Genomic DNA, 18,105 nt, shown 5'->3' with positions numbered 1-18,105 from the left:
GCAATCCCGAGCTGCTAGTGATCAGCCATCTTGGATCTCTCTCGTCTCCCCAAATTGCTCTTAAGAGTAGTATCAAAATCTCATTTATCAGCATATGAGTTTTATTTTCTTCACTTCTCTTCCAGGAGTTGCTATTGTCTGGTATACACTTTTGCATTCTGAATGGTATAATATGTAGTGTTAAATAGGGTTTGAATTTTTGTACTTCTCTTATTGGTGAGTTTGAACATTTAAAAAACATGTTTAATGAACATTTTTGTAGACGTATAATTTAAATAAAAATTTATCCATTTTAAGGGTAAAATTGGCTGTTTTTAGTAAGTTCATAAAATGTTACATTCATCACAGCAATACAGGTTTAGAAAGTGTTCATTATCTAATGAATTTTCTTCATGACCATTTGCAGCAAGCTCTGTCCCCATTCCCAGTTCTAGGCAAACATTGATCTATATTTTTGTCTTTATAAGTTTGGCTTTTCTTCATATTTAACATAAAGGACTCATAAAATAGGTTGCATTTTGTGTTTAACTGTTTTCGTTTATAATATTTGTGAGATTTGTCTATATTGTAGCATATATTAGTAGTTGGTTCCTATTTATTAATGAAAGTATCCCATTGTATGAATGCAATGGGATTCCATTTTTTCTATTTACAAGCTGACACTTACTTTAACAGTTTCTAGCTTTTGACTATCAGGAATAATGCTGCTATAAAATCCATGTGCATGTGTTTTTGTGGACACACTTATATATTTTTTTCTATCTTTGGGTAGATTCCAGAGTTAAATTGCTAAGACATATGGAAAATTTATGTGCATCATTTTAAGAAACAATTTTTAAAATGTAGCTTTACCATTTTATATTCCTGCCAGCTGTGAATGAGGTTCCAGTTTCTCTACATCTTTAATAATATCTTACATTATTTCTTTCTTTGATTATAGTAATTATAGCTGGTATATAGTAGTAACTATTTGGAATTTTTAATTTAATCTTTCCTAATTAATGTTGATTTGAAACATCATTCCATGTGCTCATTATCTGAATGTCTACATCAGTGAGACATCTGCTAAAATACATTTTGTTGTTTTCTTGTTACTAAATTGTAACACTATATAGGGTGTGTGTGTGTGTGTGTGTGTGTGTATATATATACACACACACACACACGTATATATATGAAAATATACAGTATGGATATAAGTAATACATATGTGTGTATGTAACTCTATACAGACACATATACATGCTGGATAAAAGTCCTGTATATGTTTGTATATAAATATATATATGTGTCCACATATTACTGTATGTATACACGACATATATATGTACTCTAGATACAAGATATATATATATATATAATTTTTAAATGTTTTCCTCAAGTTTTAAGGGACTGTGGCTTATTTTTACATTTTCTAATGGTATACTTTGAACATAATTTTTTTTTATTATGATGTAACTGGGCTAATTATTATTTTATCTTTTATGAATGATGCTCTTGGTATTTTATTTAAGAGCACTGTCAAACCCAACCTTATAACCTTTTCTATATGTTTTTCCTAGAAATTTTGTAGTTTTCGCCCTTGCATTTGGGTCTATATCACCAAGCAGACCAATATACAAATTAAGGGAATTCTAGAAGAAAAAGAGAACAAGGTAGAAAGATTACTTTAAAAAAATTACTGAAAATATCTGAAATCTGGAAAGAAAAATAAATATGAAACATAAAGAATTCCAAAAAGTTAATCTGAAAAGGTCTACAAAAAACATAATAATTAAATTGTTAAGTCAAAGACAAAAAAAAATAAAAATAACTTTTCACATATAAAAAAAAATCATGACTATCAGTGGATTTTTCAGCAGAAACTTTGCAGGCCAGGGGAGAATAGAATGATATATGCAAAGTGCCAAAAGAAAACAAACAAAACAAAACTGCTAACCAAGAATATTATACCTGGCAAAACTGTCCTTTAGAAATGAAGGAGAAATAAGGACTTTACAGAAAAACAAAAACTGAGAAAGATAATTTATTACTACTAAATTTGACTTATAACCAATGCTAAATGGACTTCATCCATGATCAATGCTGAATTAGCTTTTGCTTTGGTATCAGATTAACATTTGCTTCATAGTTTTAGAAAGTGTTCTTTATCCTTTGTTAACTAACATTGTGAAGGATTGGCAGTACTTTGTCTTTAAATATTTTGGCTTTTATTTGGAGGAATATTTACGATGATTAATTCATTCTGTTTTCTGTTTACTTTTGTATCAGTTTTGATAATTTTCAAATTTATAAAATTTTAGACTAATTTGCTGGGATTTTATTTATAATTTTATGCATAATCTGGCATTTCATTCATAATATGTTCATATTCTGACATTGATAATCATAATTCATAATTCAATCTAGAGTAAATATGCCTCTGTTTTCAATTTTAATTTTTGAAATAACTAGCATCTTTTTAAAAAATCTTATTCAGTCTGTAAAGGGCATTGCACATTTTTTTCTGTAAAGAACTCAAAGTCTTTGGGAGAGTGATGTCAACATGGTTGCAGAATAGAAAATCCCCTGGCATCATTCCCCTAACAAAAATACAACTAAAAACTATTCAAAGACCAGAGTCTAGTCTCATTTTACTAGAGCTCAGGAGAGAAGCCTCTGGGACCACAGAATCAAAAGAAGCTGCCAGAGAGACAAATTGTCATTCAAGACTGCATTACTACTACTCCAAGCTGGCATAATAACATTCACAGATAATTTTTGTAGACCTATGATTGCTGAGGTGAGGAGAGAGAATTGAAGGTAGGTTTACAATCTTCCCACCAATCTGGGAATTTTCATGGGACTTCCATTCTGATTCTCTCCCACATAGAGACTCAGAGTGGCAGGAGGGCTAAGCCAGAGACTGGCCAGTGCCACAGTGCTGCAGAGGGCACAATTCATGGGAGGGCCTGAATGTCTACCTGGATTTTTCACAAAGCCCATATGCTTCTGTGGAGCCTCCCAATAACACTGAAACAACTGGAATGTAAGAATTAATTTCCCATGCTCACTTAAGTGTTTCCCGAACTGAGAAACAATGGCAAGGCAGCAATATAGTTCTGGGAATACTTGAATTTCCAGTGCTCAGTGTAAGTCTTCCCCAGAACAGGAAGCAACGGCAGGGCAGTAATTTAGTTCTGAAGCAGTGTTTCCATTTTAAGTGCTCATCGTAAACCTTCCCTCAGATCAGGAAATAATGGAAGGGCAAGTTAATTCCAGTGCAATGTTTTAGTTTTGGGGGCTCCCTTCAATTGCTCCTGAGAATGGGACTAAACAGGACAGTATTTAAGTTAGATTAAGTTCAATAGTAACCACACAATAACAACCTATAATAGATACGCTAAAAATCAACAGCACAGAATCAAACAGACTACTAGAGAAAAATCACTTAATCACAAGAGAAAGAGTAAGACAGGATAAAAGAAAGAAAGGTACATAAGAGGTCTCCAGTTTCCTACTCCCACTTCCCTTAGGATTGCATTGGTTAGTTGGCTTTTTTTGTGACTCTATACAAATTTTAGGATTAAAGAAATATATTTAAAGAATGTCATTGGTATTTTGATAGGGATTTCCTGGACTTTTTAGATCATTTTGGTCGTATAGACAAAAATTAGCAATATTAGTTTTTCTGACCCATGGGCATATTTTTCCATTCTTTTTTATGTAAATTTTAAGACACAAATTTACTTCTAAAAGTCTTTTTTTCACTTAAAAACGTATTTTATTTATTTATTGTATTCATACTTGTTTATATATTACATATATAAACTATATAACATATATATAAACATACTTTATATGTGTGTATATATATTTTATATATATATATATAAGTTCTAGGGTACATGTGCAGATCACGCAGGATTGTTACATAGGTATACATATGCCATGGTGGTTTGCTGCATCTGTCCCCCCATCACCTACATTAGATATTTCCCCTAGTGTTATATCTCCCCAATTCCCCTACCCCATTAACCCTCCCCTAGGCCCCCCCACCCCCCAACAGGCCCCAGTATGTGATGTTCCCCTCCTTCAATTGCTTCCATCAGTGTTGTATAGTTTTCCTTGTAGATACCTTTCACTTCTTTATTGAATTTATTCCTAGGTATTTTATTTGTTTATTTCATTAGCTATTATAAATAAGATTGCTTTCTTGATTTCTTTTGCAGATTGATCACTGTTAGCATATAGACCCACTACTCTTTCTTGTATGTTGGTTTTGTATCCTGTAATTTTACTGAATTCGTTTATCAGGTCTAACAATTTTTGGTGTAGTCTTTCAGTTTTTCTAAATATAAGATTATGTTATCTGCCAACAAGGGTAATTTGATTTTTTCATTTCAAATTTGGAAGCCGTAACTTATTTCTTTTGCCAAATTGCTCTGACTAGGACTTCCTCGTATTTCTTTTTGTAGTTGATATATAATTTTAGTCTGTTGTGGCCAGAGAGCACAATCTGTCTGACTTCAGTATTTTTAAATTTATTATTTTGTGCGTGATCTAATGTGTGATTTGCACTAGAAAGTGTTCCTTGTTTCCAATGCAGAAAATAATGTATATTCTGCATTCATTGGGGTGAGCATTCTATATATGTTATGTCATGTTGATTGTGTTTTGTTATTTCCTGTCTCATTTCATTAATAGTAATAATGTACTGAAGTCCTCAGTTACTATTCCTGAATTGTCTCTTCATTCTTTTAATCTTTTCTATTATTGTTTCATGTATTTTGGGTCTGTTCTATTATAAGGCCATTTATGCTTGCTATGTCTTCTTTATACACAGCTTCTTTTTATGAAATTCCCTCTTTGCCTCTAGTAATACTTCTTTTTTTTTGCATCTATTTATCTCACATTAATCTAACTTCTCTCTTTCTGTTATGATTTATGTTTCTAGAGTATATATTATTTTACACTTTTAAAATAAAAATGTGTGTGTTTCTTTCAACTTGAAGTTCTTTGCTTCTAGATAATATATAATTAAATGTTTCTTCACCCAGTCAAACATCACCTAATGTTTGATTAGTTCTTAGTATACTTTCCTTTGGATTTACATTTCACATTCTGCTATTTATTTTGTATATATCTTCTGTATTTATTGTTTCTACATTTTTCTACTTTGTTGCTTCCTTTCTGTATTTAATTATATATAAAGGGGAGGTACAAACACAGGGGAAGTAGAAAAGATTTTATTTTATATTTTAATGGAATTATATTAGACTTAAAAATAATTCAAAAACCAGTAAAATCTTTCAATAAATGAAGTGATAAATTAACATATGCCATTAAGTGAAATTCTTGATTGACAGCCCACACCCCATGCATCAAAACTCTGCATATGTCATTCCACTGCCTTGCATCCTCCATTGTTATAGATGAGAAGTAGGCTGTTAATTGTCTTGGTACTTTCCTGTGTATGATGTGTATTTTTTTTCTCTTGCTGCTTTCAAGATTTTTGTCTTTCACAGTTTGACATATGTGTGTGTGTGTGTGTGTGTGTGTGTGTATGTGATTTTGTTTTTATAACGTTTTATTAAACCTTGTAGTGATCAAAAAGAAGTAATACAATATGATAAAATTTATGTTGTCTCTGAGGTAGGAGAATGATATCTTCTTCCAGTATTTGGGAAACTGTGGCAGTTCAATTTGTTAGCTTGTATGAAGTATAAAATAGTATAAATTTCCAATTTATTGGTAGTATTTTATTTATGTAAACTGTATATGTTTTCTGAGTTCATCTGTCATATACTAAAAAATAGATCAATATTTACTAATTCCACTGGAGCTCTGCATCCCTTCTTTTCCCCCTCTAGTTTTTATGGATTTGGATGATATTCTATTTGGTAGAGTCATTTAAAACCCCTTAATAGTCATTAAAATTAAACACTTTTTTATTCCTTAAAGTTTTATTTTTGCCCTAAATTCATGTTATACTAATGCAATATTTTTGGTTAAATATGTATATAATTAACATACCTTTGCTTTTTCCTTTATTAGCAACATTTAAAAGAAAATCAAAGGAAAAAAAAATCAGAAAACCCGAAAAAGAACAAGTTAAAAAATACCCTTTTTATAGTTTCTCTTATATACAATATGTAACTGTGTTTTACTTTGTGAACAAATTCACTGTATTAAATGAAGGGTCAAAAAACTGTAGCCCCCACATCAAATATGTTCACACCCTTTTATTAATATGTTAAGATGGAAGACTTGAATATTTGCAACCGAGACCATATGATCTTCAACTCTTAGAATATTTACTCTTGGCTGGGAATAATCCCAGCAGTTTGGGAGGCCAAGGAGGGCAGATAACTTGAGGTTAGGAGTTTGAGACCAGCCTGGTCAACATGGGGAAGACCGTCTCTACTAAAATTCAAAAATTAGCTGTGGATGGTGGTACATACCTGTAGTCTCAGATGCTTAGGAGGCTGAGGCTGGAGAATCATTTGAACCCGGGAGGCAGAGGTGGCAGTGAGCCTAGAGTGTGCCATTGAACTCTAGGCTGGGCAACCAAGACTCCATCTCAAAAAATTTTTTTACTCTGGTAATTTACAGAAAAAGTTGTATGACCCTCATATTTAGTATTTTATGTTCCTCTTAGTCTGTTATTTTGCTGCTTTTATTTCTTTTCTGTATATTCTCTGTTCCCTTTTTCATTTGGTTACATATATATTTTTCATAATTTATGTTTATAGTTTAAGCTTTTGTAATGCTTACCTTTTTTTCTTTTTCTATTTTTTATGAGATGGAGCCTCACTCTGTTGCCCAGGCTGTGGTGCAGTGGTGCAATCTCAGTTCACTGCAATCTCCACCTCCCAGGTTCAAGCAAACCTCCTGCCTTAGCCTCCTGAGTAGCTAGGATTACAGGCATGCACCACTGCACCTGACTAATTGTTTTGTGTTTTTAGTAGAGATGGGGTTTTACCATATTAGCCATGCTGGTCTCAAACTCCTGACCTTGTTATCCACCTGCCTCAGCCTCCCAAAGTGCTGGGATTACAGATGTGAGCCACTTTGCCTCTCCGCCAATACTATTTTAACCATAGCTTTGTATAATATACCCACTCCTCTTCTACCTTACAAAGTAACGCTTGATTTTCTTATCTGATCAAGAACTCTATCAACAACTTTATAATTTTCTACACTTTACTCCTTCTCTCACCTTCATAATAAATTTTAGTTGATTTATTTTTTAGTTATTGAAATTTTACCTCACTATCTCTAATCTTTTGCTTGTATTTTATAAATTATATTTTGAGAAAGCCATTGTACTTTATAATACTTCCAGTATTTCAACTTATTTTCTCTCCTACCTATTATTAGTCATATTATTTCTACATTAATGTAATTAGAATGTATTCATTTTGTTCTACAATAATAAATCACACAAAGTTTAGACTCAATTATGAATTTTAATTTATTTCTTACAGTGAAATTTTGCTATTAATTAGACATACAGTGTTTCTGTTAATTATATTCTATCTTTTTTTTAAATAAAGAGCTCCTGCAAAAAATACCTTGTAAATTCTCATATATTCACAAGTATTCAACTGTAGCATTGGAGTTGTGGAAGTTTGATTGGCTGTAAAATTATTGAATCACTCTGGACAACAGGATTTTGAAGGCATTATGGAAATATCCTCTAAATTTAAATTTTACTGTAGAAGTCTAAAACCTGCCTCAAGTTTTTATGTTTGTTTTATTTTACCTATACTGTGATAATTTATTTTGCCTTATGTTCTTCTATATTAGTTAGCTAGGACTGCCATACAAAATACCACAGACTGAATGTCTTGGACAATAGAAATATATTTTTTCACAGTTCTGGAGGCTGGAAGTTCAAGGCTAAGGGGATGACAGGGTTCGTTTCACTGAGAGCTTCCTATTTGACCTGCAGATGTCCACACTCTCACCTCCTCTTTACTTGGTCTTTCCTCTATGTACAGAAATCCTTGGTGGATATTTTGTGTGTCCAATTTTCTCCTCTTATAAGAACACCAGGGAAATTGGATTAGGACCCACCATAAGGAACTCATTTTAACTTAATCACATTTACAGAGGCCTTAAACAGTTATAGTCTGAGTTGCTGGAATTTATGACTTTAACACCCCTCAGTTGTTTGTAGATATCTATTGATTTTTCATAGTTCTATTATGTTAATGATAATTCTTATATTTATTCTTTAGGAGAATGATATTACCTTTTCATGCAAAGGTTTAAGTCATCTTTATGTCTTGAAAGTTTTTCTTGAGTTACATTTTTGATTTAGTTCTTCTCAAATTAGATTCTTTTATTTCCAGAGAACAATAATTATGTAAATACTGTATCTCCATTCTCTTTTCTAATGGAAATTTATTATTTTATTTCTCCTAATTCATTTTTAGTTCATTATTTGTTTCTTCATAATTGTTCTTTTTACTTATTTACTCTCCATTCTATTCCCCATTTCCCTGTTTTTAGTGGTCATTTATTTTAATTTATGCTACTTCTTAGAATTTCTGTTTTGTTTAATTTTTCTCTTTCATTTTTTTAACTGATATGTTATTTTCTGAATCATTTCTTTCTGTTACTTTTATAAGATATTTCAAAAGCTTGAATGCCTCTGATTCTATCTCATTGTATTATTTCTTTGAATTTATTTGTGGTCACCACTTTGATCTGCTTTGTGGTGATTTTTTTTCCACTGAGTATTTCTTCTCTGCAATTCATTTTACTGGTTCTAACAATCTGTTTACTTTTAGTATTTTATTTTTTTTCTCACTTCTTTGTTTTTAGAGACAGGATCTCTCTCTGTTACTCAGGCTAGAGTGCAGTGATAGGATCATATCTCATTGTAACCTCAAATTCCTGGACTCAAAAGATTCTCCCACCTGTGCCTCCCAGATAAGCACTACAGGCTTGTGCCACCTTGCCTGGCTATTTTTTAAGTTTTCAATTTTAGAGATGGGGCTTCTCAGTGTTGCCCAGGCTGGTCTCAAACTCCTACCCTCAAACAATCCTACTGTCTCAGCCTCCCAAAGTGCTAGAATTACACATAAGAGCCACTATGCCCAGCCTACTTTTAGTATTTTTCCTAGTATCTTTGTATATTGCATTGTTGGCTTATTTTAGTAATACTTATCTTTGAATAAAATGTATTTTTCTTTGATGAATTAGTTGCAAAATGTTCTTAGGAATGGAATAGAGAAGTATCATAAGCCAGAAAGAATGTTTTTTTCTAGATCGCAGTGAAGCTCTGATATGGCTTGGATATTTGTCCTGGCCCAAATCCCATGCTGAAAAGCCAGTGCTTCAGGTGGGGCCTGGTGGAAGGTGTTTGGACCATGAGGACACCTCTCTGATGAATGGCCTAGCCCATCCTCTTAGGGATGAGTGAGTGAATTCTCACAAGATCTGCTTGTAAACTGTGCCCCCCTCCCATTCTTTCTCTTGTTCCTGTTTTCTCCATGTAATGTGCCCATTCCCCTTCACCTTCTGCAATGGCTGCAAGCTTCCTGAGGCCTCCCAAGAGCCAGAAAGATGCTGGCACCATGCTTCCTATACAACCTGCAGAACCATAAAACTATTCAATTTATTTTCTTTATAAATTACCCAGTCTCAGCTATGTCTTTATGGCAATGTAAGTATGTCCCAGTACAAACTCCACAGACATGCTATTGTCAGGCCCAGATTGATTTGGCCTTTTCTTCTTCCTAGTCAATAGAGATTAACAACTTTATGGTTACTCAGAATGGTAATATCTCTTTTACCTTTTTTCTTTCTTTCTTTCTTTTTTTAATAGGAAGATTGATTTCTGCTAAAATAACTTCTCTGTGTATTTTTATTCGGGCCTGTCTTTTTTGCTACCTCACCATGTATAATAGGGTTGGAAAAAAAATGTACTATTCGATCAAACACCCCATGGTCACTGTACTTAACAGAAACTTTGAACATGTAGCTTTAAGGCAAGCTGCTGGCTCTGGCGGATTGTGCTCAGTCTCTCCATGTATCCAAGCTCTTCAGCAACAGGTGTCATTGTCTGTGTCCCTCCACTCCTTGATTTAATCCTCATTAGATCTGGAGGTAGATTTGGTAGATTCTTCTTGAATGTAAGAAGACACCACATGGAATACCTAGTATCATTAAATGCCAAACTTGAGTTTCTGTTTTATTCTTTAAGATGTTTGGGGATGTTTTCTTTTATACTAGTAAAACAATTATGTATAGTGTTTAATGCAATGACTAGGCTCCACACATTGTTTCAGGTTTTACCTCTCTATTATTTTAATGAAAGTCCCAGAATATATAATGTTTTATATACTCTGTTTTATGCATTTCAATGGCGGGAAGAGAGCCAAAAAATTTGTCAGATTTTTTAAAGGGTTGCAGGATGCCAAAATTATTTTAAAACACTGATTTTATAAGTGATATAATTAGCAAATCAAATGGTTTTGAATTGAATCATGCTAGACCCATGGTTTCTAAAGCCTAATTAACCGAAAAACTGTTTAAATCTATTACAAATTCAAATGTGCACCACACGTCATCTACACACTGAATAAATATCTCCCACATTTATTAGCTCTGATTTCTTTTTTTACAATACATGCAGACATATCTGTAGTAAATATACAAATTCATGCTGGCTTTTTGTCAATGCATGTCTTTTCAATCTAAACAATAGCTAACATTTACTAATTGTGTAAAATGAGTTAGAAACTTTAAAAAAAAGTTTTTTGTTTTTATACTGAAATTCTTATAACAACCTTGTAAACTATGTTCTGCTGTGATTACCCTATTTAGAGATTAGAAGATTGAGTTTTATGATTTGAATGTCTTTTCCAAGGTTCATGTTGAAGTTTAATTGCCAGTAACAGTGTTCTGAAGTGGGGCCTTTAAGAGGTGATTAGGTCATGAGGGCTCTGATATTGTGAATGGATTGATGCTATTGTTACAGGAGTGGGTTAGTCATCACAGGAGTGGATTTCTGATAAAATGAATGAATTTCCCCCTCTCCTTTTTCTCTTGCTAATTCCTGCCCACCCCTCTGTTGTGCATGCTTGCTCTTGCCATGCTAGGCCTTCCACCTGCCCTTGTAGGATGCTAGGGCTTTGCTCTTGAGCTTTCCAGCCTCCAGGAGCATGAGCCAAATGAACTACTTTTCCTTATAAATTACCCAGCCTATGGTATTCCTTTATAACACCAGGAAATGAACTAAGACACCAAGGATAGAGAAATTTAGCAGGTTGCCAGTGGACATATTCCTAGGAAATGGTGGAGTGGGATATGAAGCCAGGCTATAAATTTCCAGAGCCTTATTCTTAACCATTTCATTAAAATAACTTCTACTCTGAAAGTCATCTAGTGATACTTGAGATCTGTGAAGTTCTGTTTATTTAAAAGGTTGAAATGATAACTTCATTATAAAAATGCTGAGAAAGTCTGTGTGAGGCTGTGTTAGAACTTTTTTTGATAGTCCATGTGTTGTCCCCTGGGAATTTATTTAGACAATCCATGCAAAGTGTTATTTGAAAGTCAACCTGATGGTTTGTAATAAAGAAAGACCAGTTAGGGAAGACATACTAAATACATGCTGAAATGGGTCCAGTCTAAAGGAGCAGAACTGGCAATAACATTTGAAGAAGCAATTTGACCAAATTCAGAATAGATGAATAAATACCATACTATTCAGATTTTTCTCAGTGAATAATATGGAAATGGCAGGGGAGGTGAACTCCCATGGACTGTGCTCTGTTAACAAGGCAGCACAATCCATGACAGGCTTAAAGAACATGTGAAATTTGTCTTGAATCTAGCTGCAAGGCATCAGTATCTTTATCCCGTTTCTGCCTTCTTTGCTATGCCCTTGATTTCTTCTCCTTATTATCGTGTTTGCTCAGCACTTCTTGTTGGTCTTCCCAAGGGCAGATGGTTTCTTCACGTTTCTAGTGCACTTTACAACCACACTGCACATGCCCTTTTGTGGCTCAGTACTTACATTAGACTTTGAGACATTGTTTTAGACACTGAAGAATGTCGCCAACTGGCGTAGTATTGCGTCATTGACCCTGTCCCAGTTCTGGCAACCGAAGAGATAGAGAATTACCAGTGATTGAAGAAACTTGGTATTAAACATGTTGACAAAAGTTAAATATTGAATACTATGCAAATAGAATAATACAGGTCTCATTTAGATAATCCAGAGTTATTTTTAAAATTCCTAGCTTCACCAAACCTTTTTTACTTTTCTTTCATAATTAGCCTGAGTTCTACCTATATGTCATGGTACAAGCCACTAAAAGCATAGCACAATCAACAGTCTTCTGAAGGACTGAGGTGAGAAAGTACAGGAAGATGACAACTGAATTTGCAGTTGAATTTTAAAAGAGAATGGTAAGTGTAATAGTCTATAATGTGTCTTTTTCTTGATATGGTATTATCTGATTTTGTTTCTATGTCTTGTGTTCAAGAAGTTTAACACAGTTGTTCACTTACAGAGTTTCTAGGTGACAGATATCGTTCCAAGAAAATATGGTTTCTAATCTTCATAACAATTGTGTAAGTTAAGTATTATACCCACTTTAAAGATGAGAAAACAAGGTTTTAGAAGGCAATTAAAAATATCTTTATTACATCAGTAGGTTAAACACATATAATCTACCCCCAAATTTCATGAGAATTAATGTAAACATTTGTTTACAGGCATAAACATACAATTAAATAAAAGAAGAGACAACAGCTATAATTTATTTTTAAGCTGCAAGTCAAATAGATGCATGGAACTTACTTAACAAACCATTGAATATTCTCTTAGCAATAAAAAAAAAAGGAAGCAACTTGGAAGGAAGGAAAGAAGGAAGAAAGGAAGGAACAAATTGGAAGGAAGGAAGGGAAGGGAAGAGAAGGGGAGGGAAGGGAAGAAAGGGAGGGAATGGAAGAGAGGAAAGGGAAGGAAAGGAAGAGGAGGGAAGGGAAGGAAAGGAAGAGGAGGAAAGGGAAGGAAAGGAAGAGGAGGGAAGGAAAGGAAAGGAAGTGGAGGAAAGGGGAGGGAAGGGAGGGAAGGAAAGGAAGGGAAGGGAAGGGGAGGGGAGGGGATAGGAGGGGAGAAGAGAGGAGAGGAGGGAAGGGAGGGGAGCTGGCCAGGGAGCCCAAAACATCCATATGATGGTGCTAGCAGGTACTTAAGATGGGAGAGGTGAAGGAACAATTGGGTATAGCTCAAGTAGTGACACTAAAAGAGAGAATTCTAATAAACGTTTCCAAATAGAAAATCTAGTTAAATATTGTGAAAACTCTGAATACTCTAAAAAAAGATTCTTACAGAATTTCTACATCAGACAAACACGCATGTGCGCACACACAGACACATACAGTCTCAACCAAAGGATCAGAAAATAGAAAAGATTCTCAGATTTTCAAAAACAAACCTCACTGCTAAAATGCAATAAAGCTTACGTTTAAGCTTGGAACAGTAGCTTCCAACCTGGAATTCTATACTTATCCGGTATACTGATTTATTTTGAGGGCACAATCAACACACAAAGGTCTATGCAGTTTTACTTCCCATTATCTTTTCTCAGAAACATACAAATGGATATTCTCTACCAAAACGTGAGAAAAAAAATAACAAAGGAAAATAGAATATAGGGATATAAATCAACAGAGAGGAAAGTAAAATTTCCAAATTTATGTAAAAGAGATGTTCAAAATGCCAGCACTCATAGCTATTGAGCACTTAAAATGTGTTTAGCCCAAACTAAGATGTGCTCTAATTAGGGTCAGCAAACTTTTTCTATAACAGTCCAGAGTAAATATTTTAGGCTTTATGGGTCAGACAACTCTGTCATAGCAACACAAAACAGCCACTGACAGTAAGAAATGATAGTGGCTGTATTCTAGTAAAAGTTTATTTGCAAAATCAAGTGGCAAGAAGCCTTTGACCCACAAGTTGCTGACCCCTCCTCTTAGTATGCCATGGATTTCAGAAGTTAATGCATAGAAGTATGTGTGTGTATATCTATGTCTATACATACTATCTCAGACATTTTATATTGATATGTTGAAATAATTTGCACATATTGGGTTAAATGAATATATGAAATTATTATTTAGAGAAATGGTCTAGCTATGTTGTCCAGGCTGGTCTTGAACTCCTGAGCTCAAGGGAGCCTCCTGCCTTGGCCTTCCTAAGTGCTAGGATTACAGGCGTGAGCCATCATGCCCAGCCTGAAATTAAATTTTAAATGTGATAACTAGAACTTTGAGCTTAAATATGTGGCTCCTATTCTGTTTCTGCTGGACTTTGTCTCGTCTAGGATGATGACTATTCATTGTTTTTAGAAGGCTTTCAGTCAAAACTAGAGCAGATCAGAAGCTTGGAGCTGTGACTTAACATACAGGAGAATTACATAAAAGAGATGGTCAAGAGTTGGGCTAACTAGGAGCTTTCCTAGAAAATTAGTCAGATGAAAAATACCGAACAACTATAAACCTTAACTTGTGCAAAACCAAACTAATTAAATGAGAAAGAAATGTCAACAGGGTATTTGTGCCTCAACTGTGAATAGTTGCAGTGGCTTAATCATAGAAGTGTAAACACTGCATTTTTATTCAGTTACAATTCAAATCTATTAGCCGAATGGGGATTATAGAAGATGGACAGGAGTGTGTGTGTGTGTGTGTAGGTGTGGGTAGAGATCGATTGTTGAGATACAGAAATCTAAATCTTTGTATTCTATGGAGGATGTCAATAAAAACAGTTTTTGAATAAAAATTAATAACAATGGTAGAAAAATGTTTAGAAACACCAAAATATTCAGAAAAAGTATTGCTTTGGGAAATAGGAATTGGGATGAGAAAAGCAGGAGTCTGCTCATTTTTATAGTACTCTTTATCAAATTCTTTATGCATGCCTAAATAAGAATAAAATAAACTATATAAAATAAATATACTAGAAAGAATTTTCAGATATTGAAGAAAAGAAGGAAATGCTGTATGGGAAGGAGGTTATAAAATTTACCCAATGGTTAATGATTCAGCTGAAGTTTTAGCTGAGGCAGACTTGCCTAATTCTATTACATGATGCTGCCTAACTAAAGAGGTAACTAAATCTGATAAAGGCAAACAGATTAAATACCAGCTTGTTACATAGGCATCAGCATGAATGGCAGTCATGTCTCAGTCATACACATGTGTTCTTAAATTCCTGGAAAGTAGCAGTAAACAAAGGACTCCTGCCAAAATCCTGACCCACTCTAATCCAGGCTTTGCTGAATTCCCAATGCCTCTTCTGAAATTGCAAAACTATTGTCTCTTTCCGAATAAGAACGTTTTACTGTCTACCATTACCTCAGGAAAGAACATAAATAAGAAAATAATCAGGCCTTTGCCCTTGCCTTTCTATCTTAATTCCTTGTAAAAATTTCATCCTTAGAGGTAGCTCCAAATTCTGGCTTTGTGGGTTGGTGTAGACTTAAGCGCTCTCCCCCGCACTCTCCATCAGAACCCAAAGCTGCTCTCCATTAAATTACTAACAATGTGTTAGACCAATGAAGTAAACAGGCTCTTCCCATTATTTTGCATTTCTAAAACAGATTGAGTAAAAATAGCCCACACAACTTCCGTGATGTAGCCTCTACGGTTACTAGTCTTGGCTGAGAAAATTTAAGTCTTCTCACAAAATAATATGGCAGAAGTCTGAGGAATAACAAATGGCCAGGGTACCAAGTTCACTAAAAATCTGCCACATGTTGTGCCCTACCAGGAACACTCTCTATAAATACAGCAGTAGTATTGATTCTTGTGGGTGTGCTTTTGTTCCTGATTTTGTCAGAGAACAAGGTTTATTTCTTTTCTTTTGTAGGTCTATTTTTAATTGTTAAAAATAACAAACTTTCCGAAATTTAAGCTTTCTTTTTGGCATAAATAGATGTAATATCCAATTGTGTCAATATTTGTTTAGTTCTTTTAAAAGGCTCAGTATGGCTCAAAGCCATTGAGATGGAAAGTAGTTGATTGATGTGTATTTACACAAACACAGGGGTCTGTTCATATTCTAACCAAGATCTATAATATTTCAAGCTTATCTGTGATGTTTTCAAATTTTTTTTTCTTTACTTACTCCTCATATACACAAGGATGTCTCTTACCTCATTAAAATGGATACCTGATCTTTCTTCCCTCTCGGGACAACATTCAATTTCTTTATCTTTCTTATTCCACCAAAATGTTTACTGTACTTATCTTATGCCTCTATGTGATCACCCATTACCCCGTAACTCACATCTGTCTAATTCCTGTCCTCAGCATTATTCAGTTAACAACCTGAACCTTTTATTTACACACATCTGTTGATTTGCTGCAGGCTTCATGATCTTAACTCCCTGAATTATTCAAGTTGATTTTACCCATACTAGAAACTTTTCTCCTTTTGCTCTTGAACTGAAGTCTTTGTGCATCCTCTTGATGTTATTATTTTTTTCTTCTATTACTTCTTCCTCTCTACATGGAGGTCTTCAACTATTACATTTGATGATGATCCCTGATTTTCCACCTTTCTCTCCATAGCAGGTCACATCACGTCAAGCACCTCTGTGAGTAATATCCTTCCTAAAATTCAGCATATTTTACCTAGCTCTAATTCCAAATCACCATCAGCTCAATGCACATGTCTACTCTGCCTTCACACCAAGGACAAACATCCAGCTTGCCCTTGCATAGAGACAGAAGGAAAGAAATCACAACAAAATCTGGCTCCAAAAACGAAGAGAGTGAGAATGAAATAATATTCAACATAGTGCCTAAGTCACAGAAGCAGTCCACGTCCTTCATTGCTCCCCAGGTCCAGACATTATTCTGCTAAATCTATTTTCCCTAACTCTTTTCTTCTCACTAACATCTTTTCCTTTTCTTCCAGCTGCCATCATTTAGTTCAAAATGTATACCTTCTTGCAGTTCAACACCTGAACTACTCTGCTGATCCTTCTCACTTACAATATATCTGGAAAAATGTCACCACAGTATTTTTTATAAAGCTGTTTTCTTGTTCAGAAGCCTTCCTTTGTTTCTCACTGGCTTACTCTTACTTGTACAAATTCTTACTCTTTAGTCCAGTAAAAGACTTGGGAGGTGTTTTGACTCCTCGTCTCCCCAGGGACACTTAGAAGCGTCTGAAAACAATTTTAATAATCATGTTTGTGGGTGGGGGTGCTATGGGTATCTAGTGGGTAGAGGCCAGCAGCGCTGCTAAGCATCTACAACACGGAGAACAGGACACTATAGCAATGCATACGAAACGTACGGCACAAAACGTCCTCAGTGTCCATGTTGAGAGATCCTGTCTTAATATGTGTCTAACATGTATACATATACAAATATTGATATATATGTATAAATATTGATATAAATATATATGTCTATTAATATATTTGTATATATATGTTATCTGAATTTGCTTTGATGGTACCTTTGCAATTATCCATTATTCCCTGGAATTAGTCTTATTCACTTCTCAATCTGTCCATCATTCTGGAAACATATCTGAAACATTTTGGTCTCACTACCAGACAGGCAATTTCCTCTCTCTGATTTTGGACTTAAAAAAAATCTTTTTAATCTTCTTCATGAAACGTTAATATAGCTACCATGTAAAACAGTAATTTCCTTTCTCCTATAATGCTGAAAATGTAAGTCTTAGCCAAAGCACCTTATCCTCTGGGGCAAATCATTAGTTTCGGGAAAGCCCCATCATGCACCCAGAAACTAATCTACATGTCTAGATGGAAACCATCCAGGACATTTTAAAATATGGAGAATGGCCGGGCGCGGTGGCTCAAGCCTGTAATCCCAGCACTTTGGGAGGCCGAGGCGGGTGGATCACGAGGTTAAGAGATCGAGACCATCCTGGTCAACATGGTGAAACCCCGTCTCTACTAAAAATACAAAAAATTAGCTGGGCATGGTGGCACGTGCCTGTAATCCCAGCTACTCAGGAGGCTGAGGCAGGAGAATTGCCTGAACCCAGGAGGCGGAGGTTGCGGTGAGCCGAGATTGCGCCATTGCACTCCAGCCTGGGTAACAAGAGCGAAA

The sequence above is a fragment of the Sapajus apella genome, unplaced genomic scaffold, assembly GCF_009761245.1.
Source record: "Sapajus apella isolate SASKATOON/1434 unplaced genomic scaffold, GSC_monkey_1.0 scaffold120, whole genome shotgun sequence".
In the NCBI taxonomy this organism is placed as follows: Eukaryota; Metazoa; Chordata; class Mammalia; order Primates; family Cebidae; genus Sapajus; species Sapajus apella.
The sequence above is the reverse complement of the archived record's forward strand: the minus strand, read 5'-3'. Positions refer to the sequence as shown.